Here is a 9,485-nt window from a genome sequence, read left to right as displayed (position 1 = left end):
AGAAAAGAAGAGAAACATGATAGACAGAGAGGATCTGAACCTAGGATCCTAAAACAACTTGCATGCACGTAAGATAGAGCATGGAGGTAGAAGATAAGATCTAAATAATGGGAAAGGATGAAAAGTATAGATAAAAACTAGAAACATGTGGCTATAGATGTGTGACAATAAAAAGCCTATTCATCTAAGCTAGAATAGATGTTCAGAGAAGAAAAGCGAAAGAGCATGCAGATATAAATAACCAAACTATAGTAATAAATGAAGAAATGAAATCTTTGTACCATAGCTAGCTTTCAATCTACCACCAAAATACCATATATCATATCATTTTGGATTCGGGGATCTATAGGAACAGGTCATTGGATTCACTAGGTACAAAATCTACTTTAAAAATTATATCCACGTATTCGCAGGGTGGAATATATATATTTTAATAATCCTTTATCCACTTAAATACCTTTTATTTTTTAAAATTTTGGTCAATTATCGCTAAAAAATGAATTTTCATGTATTTTGGTAACATATTTCAATGCATATTTTAGTTTCCAAATAAGTTTATGTTGGAAATTATCATTATATAAAGATTTTATTATAAAAATTAGAAAAAGAAAGGAAAATATGAGAATCACAATAATCTATGATAAAATTACATCGCACTTATAGGAAAATTACTTTGAATTCCATATACTATGAAAAAAACAAATTCCTCGTCACATTAAAATTTTTATTATTAGTTCTTCCTCCCACATTACTTTTAACTTTTAAAATTTTTTATTTTGAAGGATTTAGTATTAGTCTTCTTTGACCTACCCTTACTAGATTTCCTTGTAGTCTGAACCGACTCATTATTTATTCAATATTAGAATATTCTCTTTCATCAAACATATTAACTCATTTATAAGTTATTTTCAATTTCTCCACAAAACGAGTCTCTTGTATTGAAGGATTAGGAAATGTCGTTGAACTACTATAAATTGAATCTAATTGTTGTAAACTCGTAAATTATTGACAATGAGAGTAACATCCTCCAAATAAAGCATACCAACCAAGGAATCAAATTTCACTACCACCACCATGATTCTTAAAAAGAGAAATCCATTCACAACAAAAATATTATCATGACTATCCATCACTGACTCATTTAACAATGTAAATATTTTTATGGTGATGTGTTTATCTTATTTTATAAAAGAAACACAAATAAGTACACTAGATCTTCCAACCTAATTGGGTCAAAATTATCCAAATAGCAAAGCTTTGACCGACAAAAGAAAGTGGTGTTGTTATTTCACTTTCCTCAATTTATATGATTGTTTTATCAATCAAGTTATGCTATTGAACTTACGAAAAATGTTTTAAATTGAAAATATAGTAGTGATTATTAAACTTTTAAATTACAGAAACTCAACACGAATAAGAAATAAACTTAATTTATATAAAGATTTGATATCACTTTTAATTCAAAGTGTTAAATCAAGTTTGTAAATTTTTTTCTTTATATTTTACTCTAGCATGATTTAGAAGGATTCTTAAAATATACTTAAAAGATTTATGATTATGCATTATTTTATATGAACAATAAAATGACTTAATCCCTTTTAATCATTTATATATAAAAAAAGACTCCTATTTGGTAATGGAAGAAGATGAGATTAACTAGTAAAATAACTAACATGCAGAATGGAAGGAAATGAAAGCAATGCATGGATATGGATAGAAGAAGGTGAAGAAGAGATGGTAAAGAAAAAAAAAAAAAAACACGTGAAGGGAATTTACAAGGGGAATATATGCTGTGACACTGAACAATAAACGTAGTGTAGTTGTTAGCCACAGTTGATTCTGGCACATTGATGCTAACAAGTCCTCATGTATTGAAAAGGGTCCCCACTCAATTTTTTTTTTTTCTTCCCAAATCTCAAAGTAAGTAAGTTGTCCCTTCCTTCATAGATGAATATGCATGCGTCACTTGTTTTGTTTCCAGCTTCAGAATTTAATTTTATAATTTAGAATAAATATTTTTGATTAATGAATAAAAGATGTTTTTGGGAGACGAGCTTTTTGTTGACTCCCTCTGAGGGTTCTGGTTTGATGATAACAATCACTCATTCATGCATCTCTATAGATAATCCATACAGTCACATCAACCTAATTGTTATGATTAAAACATCACACTTCCTCTGTGCCATAAGGACACACGATTCGTTATACACACCCATCTATATCAACCCTTTCCTCTTCATCATTTTTCACTTTTCAAAACTCATCCTAATCCATTCACTGTCACCATTAACATGCTTAATACTCACATGTTAGACTAAAAATATGATAAGGAATTACTTACCTTCAATTGCTTTAAGCAGAATAATGGTAATTTAATTCTTAGTATATAAACGAGTGTTATCTTTACTTTATAAATCGGTTTGATAAAATTAGTTAAGTTGAAAGTTTACCCGTTAAGATAGTGTTAAAGTTATTCAAATTCTATTTTAATGAAATTTATTATTTGTTGGATCTATTATATCATTTATTATCGATATAATATCAAATCATCTATTAATGTCTCGTTTTACACTTGAATGTTTATATTTCAATGTAAGTTATATGTTGAAAATCCTAAATCGACTAGAAATAAGATAAATTTACAGTATATAAGTAAGTTTACCTTAGAAGTTGATTTTATAAAACTGAATTCACCCTATTTTAAAAAATAATAATAAAAAATCTACAAATAGAAATTATAAGGTAAACAAAGTTTAATTAAGATGTTTATGAATTTCAATTTATATCATAAGGGAATTTATTGACCTCAAATGTTGGAGCATGCCTTGTATGATGGAATTGATGATATTTTTTAGAAGTGGGGTAACAATAAGGGTGGACGCTTATGAGTGGTGTGTTAGGTAAATGGTTGATATAGTGGTCATGGGCTCGGAGTGGTGGCAGTTGATGAGGTATGGTAAACACTATGTCATGGGAGGTTAAAACAAATTCTATAGGAGTAGGAAAGGTAAGGAAAGTTTGGTCTTGGACTATAAAAAGGGCCTTGGAATATGTGAGTTCTGTACTGGGAGTGTTTTAGGTGAAAGATTGTGTAAATTTTATGTTAGGAAGTTTTTCTCTTAAACTGCAATCATGAGAAGCAATCAAGAACCTGAATTAAAGGAAGTCCAAGAGGCCAGGTGCAGAGAGTCCAGTAAATGCTAATATTTTTGTTTCCTTGCTTAATGTTTGCTTGGTTTGATCACCCATTGCATGATACGGTATTGAAAAATATCTTTTGAAACCTAGAAATGAAACAAGATACCTAATAGAGCTTGTATCTAGGAATGAAGCTTGACTTATTGGTTGTCTTAAATCCTAATTCATAAAGCAGGTTTGTTGTTAAGAGTTTAAGGGATTGACTCTTAATAAGGAAACCTAGACTTGTTCTACTAAGGGATTAGAGTTTGAATAGACTTGTGGGTTGACATTAATACATTAATGGATAGGGTGTGCTTTCTTTTATATGCATGAGAGTAAGGTTGGTGAAATATAACCCCAACAATACCATTCCATATCAATTCATGTCTTTTCCACCGTCTAAGCATTTTAACTGCCAAAGTTCACCTTTTATTTTTTTATGCACAAATTTACTTTCTTGCAAAAAAAATATTAATATGAATTTATTCTTTAGTTTAAATTAGTTATTAATTGCACAATTAATTAGTATTACATGAGTCTTCTGAGAAACAATATCCCGATCTTACCGATTACTACTTGCACGACCTGGTACGCTTTCCAAAGTCTTTATAATAGGTTTAAGTGATGGGCAAGGCGAGGTTGCAAAATGTTGTGGCAACTACCTATGTCAATTAAGACTATAATATGAAGGTTGTGTAAGGTTTCTTGAAAGCGTAATGTTTGAGGGGAGTGTTGGCCTGTGAGTGCTTGAGGCGCTAAAACAATGGAATCATCCTCACTCATTAGCGAAAGAAAAACGTGATTGAACATATTTATGGCTAGGGGTAAACTTTTCATCGCAATTATAACAAAACCCCTGTGCACGACACTTTGGAGCTGAGAAGTTGTCAAATGCTTAATATGTAAGCTAATGGGGCAAGGGTTATGGGTATTTTAGGTTTGAAGTTGAAGGTTAGGGGTGGTGGTGGAATAGGACCCGTTGGCAGTATTAGCTTGGTACTTAAGGCCACGTGGTTTGGTAATTTTAATCTTTGCTTAAATCAGTTTGGCTAATCCTATTGCTAAGAATATATATTTAGGTTTTTGAATAGCCAACTCTCGTTGGATGTTAGGAATAAGCCCGAAGAGAAAACAATTAAGAATGACATATGGGGTCAGACAAACAATACAATTACAAATTTTTTCAAAGTTAGCTCAGTTGTTGGCAACAAATCCATACTGTCTGAGTTTAAAGAGTTTCGCTTGGTGATTTTCATAAATAGATGGACCAAAGTGTGTCTCAAAAGCTAGGGTGAAAGATTCCTAGGTGGTGAATTGAGAGTTGTGATGCATCCACTTATACCAACTTAAAGCATCTCCCTTCATGTAAAAAAAAGCACATGTAAAGGCAATGTTCAGGGGGAACTTGGTATAAGGAAAAGTATTGTTCAACTTGAAATAGTCAATCAAGAAGTTTTAAACCATCAAAAGGAGTTAGTTCTAATTTAGGGGGCAAAATGTGGGACGAGGAAGATTGTTATGGATATGGGTAAAAGGTATCGTAAAGTTGTGTAACAAGAGGGGTGTCATAGGGGAAAAAAGGTGATATGGTCGAGGTGGAGGGGAAGTGAAAGGTTGATATGTGGAATGCGAAAGAGGTAGGGTGATGGGTGAGTGGCTATTTGAGGGTAGGTTGAGTGACCATAAAAGATAATGGGAATATTATTGGTTATAGAAGGTGAAGAAGGGGTGGTGGTAGGTTGGAGGGATAAGGATAAAACTTGATTTTTCAGTGATTCCATGGTGGACTCGAAGTTCTCATGACATGATTCCATTTTTTGTTGAAAGAGTTGATGGCATGTGTCTTAAGCCTCCATGTGAGTTTGCATGGTTGTAAGGAGCTCATGGGATGAATTTGAAGGGATCTTCTGGTTCATTGATGGAAGATGTGGGAGGCATGGAGAGGATGGATGAAAGCACCAAATTGTTGGGTGGCAACCTCTATTACACTAAGAGAAAACTATGCTGATAGAATAAAACCAAAGACAAAAACAAAAGAAAGTGGTTTCTTCATTCATTGCCCTAATTTCACCCTAAGGAGTGATTTAAATATTGGGCAAGATTGCAGTACACTTTTAGCCAAAAAAATGGGCCTAAACACACATTTCTAATACAAAAAAAGTCCTTCATCCAATTTGGCTTATAAATCTTGTGCCTAGTGGGCTTGGTCAATTTGGTTTAACCAATAAACAAAGATAGCACGAGTTAAAGATATTAAAGTTTAAGAACAATGATTTGTTAACACCTTTCTATTGATAGGATACAAAGTGTTGAAATTATTGTGGTTTTAAAAAAATAAAAAATGATTAATTTTTTTAATAATAATGAAATAAAATAAGGAATGATAAAAAAGTGATGATGTATGTTGATGATTTATTTTGGTATGTTCTATTGATGATAATTTTTTGAATTGCATATTTTTATTTTATCACGCAAAGTGTTCTCAATGAAAATAATGCTTAATATAAGATTGTAGGACATGAGATAACCTTCGCATAATAATGAATTGAAAATAACCATTTTTTCTTCCACTTTACGTTTTCATAATCATCTTATGAAACTTATTTTACTCAATATCAAGGTAGTTAAAATCAAAATTATATTTAGGATTGCGAAAGGTTCATATAATCTAAATTGTGCGACTATAACACAAATAATATATTTTACTTCTTATACAAACATAATATATATCACCAAACACACATCCATGAAAATAAAATTAGTACCTTGTCAATACTTAATCAAGCTTAAATCTACAAAATTCATCATTTCCTTAATCCTTCATTAAACTTAATTCATTTGATATAAATCATTCAAATTAGGGAGGCAAAATAAATGTCCTGTGTTTATCCAAAATTTGTGGCGGAAAAAAAAGAAAATTTGTAATTATATTATTTTTTAATTGGGTGGTGTTGTGGTGTTACAACTTTGCATTAATTTTTAATTGGGCAATAGATTTTAATAATAATTGTATTAATTTTTAATTAAATGAAATGTTTTGACTATTAGTATAGGCCCATGTTTTAGGTCCATTTCCTTGTTGCTCTTAGGATTATCTCTGTGTGTATATATAACACATCTCTTATAACATGTTAGACACACTTAATAATACACATTCCCCTTCTTCGTATATTTCTTTGTTTTTTACATGTATTAGAGCCTTTGATATTTTGACCTTTCACAAATTTGGCATTTAGTATTACAACTCTATGACATTTGGTATTTGTGGCATTCTCGTTTGAGCCCTAAACTATTCATGATTAAGAAGAGATTCTTGCAGTAGTTCCTCTTTCCTAAGTCTTGAGCCCTAGGCCCAAAGCCTCTTTCACACTTTTTTCAGGTTTCACCTGATTGCAATTTTGTTGTCTGCTTTGAGACATTTCTGGAAGTTCTATCGCATGTTCTTTATGCCATTTTAAGGTATTTGCAATCCTCTAATATTGGGATCTGTTTTGTTCGTTGCTTCCGTTGTGTCATTCACATTTTTGTTTTGTATTTAATTTATTATGGCAACTCGTAAAGATGATTCTCTTTCGTCTATTAGTATGCAATTGGATGGTAAAAATTATTCCTACTGGAAAACTTTGTTCATGGAAAGTCCATGTGGGGTTATGTTTGGGATATGGTTTAGGCAAGGTGGAATCTATGTCTTGAATCAATTCAAAGAATCAACAATTGCAGCTTGTAGTGGGGATTTATCTTCGTTTCACTTGCCTTCTTCTTCTTCAGCTTGCATTTGGTGGTGCTACAAGCACCTCAACATTTGGCATTTGATATTTAGATCTTTTGCAAGTTTGGTATTTGGTATTTGGACCTTTCGCAATTTTGGATTTTTGCATTTGGTATTTGAATCTTTTGCAATTTTGGCATTTGGTATTTGGACCTTTTGCAATTTTGACATTTGACATTTGGATCTTTCGCAATTTTGACATTTAGTATTTGGATCTTTCGCAATTTTGGCATTTGGTATTTGGACCTTTCACAATTTTGATATTTGGTATTTAGATTTTTCGTTATTTTGGTATTTTATATTTAGACCTTTCACAATTTTGACATTTGGTATTTGGACCTTTCATAATTTTGACATTTGGTATTACAACCCTATGACATTTGGTATTTGTGGCATTCTCATTTGGGTCATGGGTCTGCATTTTTAGCGTCATGATATTTCTGATTGATTGTAAATTGGCAAAATTTTATACTTTACTCTTTCGTTTTTTATTTGACAAACTCTCAATGTATTTAATTGTAGTATTGTGAGTTTGAGGGGATGTTAGCATAAACCTATATTTTAGGTCCATTTGCTTGTTGTTCTTAGGATTACCTTTGTGTGTATATATAACACACCTCTTATAACATTTTAGACATACTCAATCATACATAGTTATATTTCTTTGTTTTCTACATTGACAACCCACATAACAATGAATTTTTTTAGTTATATTACCTTTTAGTTAGGTTTAAGTTTAATTTAAGTTAAATTTATTTAATAAGAAAGAATGTGAAAAAGTGATGCAACAAAAATGTTAAGAGTGTGAAATCTAATTCATAAATAGTATATAAAATCAAAAAATCTTGAAATTTTACTATTTAAATATAATTTTGATTACCTTAGTCAATATTTTGAAAGACTTTTTCATCGTTCATTATAATGATATAAAGAGGTAGATTAAGAACATTTAATGTCTTACATGTTTGAGGACAAAAATCTGAGTATTTTTTTTTGGAAAAAAGCAGGTGTTATAAATGAGTTAAATTGGAATGAGGAGTATGCGTAAAGTAAAGAGAAGGTGATGAGATGATGATGATGATGAAAGATGAATTAATGCAGAAAGATTGTGGTAAAGGAAAAGGAAAAAGGTTCATCTGGGAGTGTTTCGAGAATTAGCAAGAGTTGGAAAAAGTGTTGTTGACGTTGCTCATCATCATCATCATCATCATCATCACTCAGTTTAATTCTGTCTTCTTCCATAACTGACTCACTTTGCTTTTCCTTGTTCCTGCCATTTAAGGCATGCATGCATGCTTCATCCTACCTTTCTTAATGGGACCCTCCTTCAATTCCACTCTCAACTCTCATTAACATCTTAAATACCCTTTTTCTTCTTCTTAATTTGTGTAAACCATCAACATTTACTATACTTAATCCAGTTTTTTTCTTTTATAACAATTCTTTATTCATCAAACTTAAAGTTATGAATTTTGTTGAAAAATTATTCTAATTCATTCACAATATTTAGCTCTAATTATAAATCTTAATAAATATGATTACTTTTAATTTTTAATTGAGTTTCTGTTAAACTTTTTAAATTTATTAAATACCAAAAAAATTATATTTTTCAATTGAATTACTTTTGTTTAATTCTTTTGTTGAAAGGATGATATGATTGTTATTTTTGTTACTTGTTGAAATATATTAAGAAATATGTGATTAAGAAAATGATATTTTGATTTACTTTTAACTCATCACTCTAATCATTATTAGATTATTTCATCACATTACTATTAAACAAAAAATAGAATAAATAGTTGAAGAGTGATTGGAATATTAAATTAAAATATCATTATTATTTAATTAATACAAGATGATATCATTGATATAAAGCGATAACCGTTGTTGTTTTCATTAAAAACAATATCTCATTAATAAGGATATCTAAAGTAGTTTCTTGGTCGATGTGAAAATTATTGGGAAGTGCTACAACTTCATTATTCAATACCTTTTTTAATAAGAGTAAAGGAGAAAAAAATAATTTCAAATTTTATCAGGATGGAAAACTGGAAAATTTGAAAGGGACTAAACTCAAAACTCTTTAATTTTATTGATAAAAAAATTGTTAATCTTTTTAAAATTTAATTAATGTAAATTAATTTAAAATTCCTCTTAAATTCAATATTGGGCTATTATTCTCTTTTGAAGTTGACTCCACCATTAAAATAGACCTATATTAGGAGGTTAAACAGTGACAACCCAATTGAAAACGAACCACACTGTTTGGACTTCTTTATATTCTAAAGGCACGCAGCTTCTTCGTGCACCTCCATAAATTTCACCCTGCACACCCGATATAAAGAAACTTCTGTTTTTATTATTTTAAGATTGTGTGATTCAGAAGTAGAAAATAAATTTTGTGCTGTGAAATATGTATATTTTTAATCATGTAATCTGAAAGTTAAAAGTGAGTTTTAAATTGTATAATTTAGAAGGTATTTTTTTTTCCTAAAAAAACATTGGTATTATACAATTTGAAAATTAAAAGTAACTT

This window comes from Vigna unguiculata, chromosome 8 (genome assembly GCF_004118075.2).
Source record: "Vigna unguiculata cultivar IT97K-499-35 chromosome 8, ASM411807v1, whole genome shotgun sequence".
In the NCBI taxonomy this organism is placed as follows: domain Eukaryota; kingdom Viridiplantae; phylum Streptophyta; class Magnoliopsida; order Fabales; family Fabaceae; genus Vigna; species Vigna unguiculata.
The sequence above is the reverse complement of the archived record's forward strand: the minus strand, read 5'-3'. Positions refer to the sequence as shown.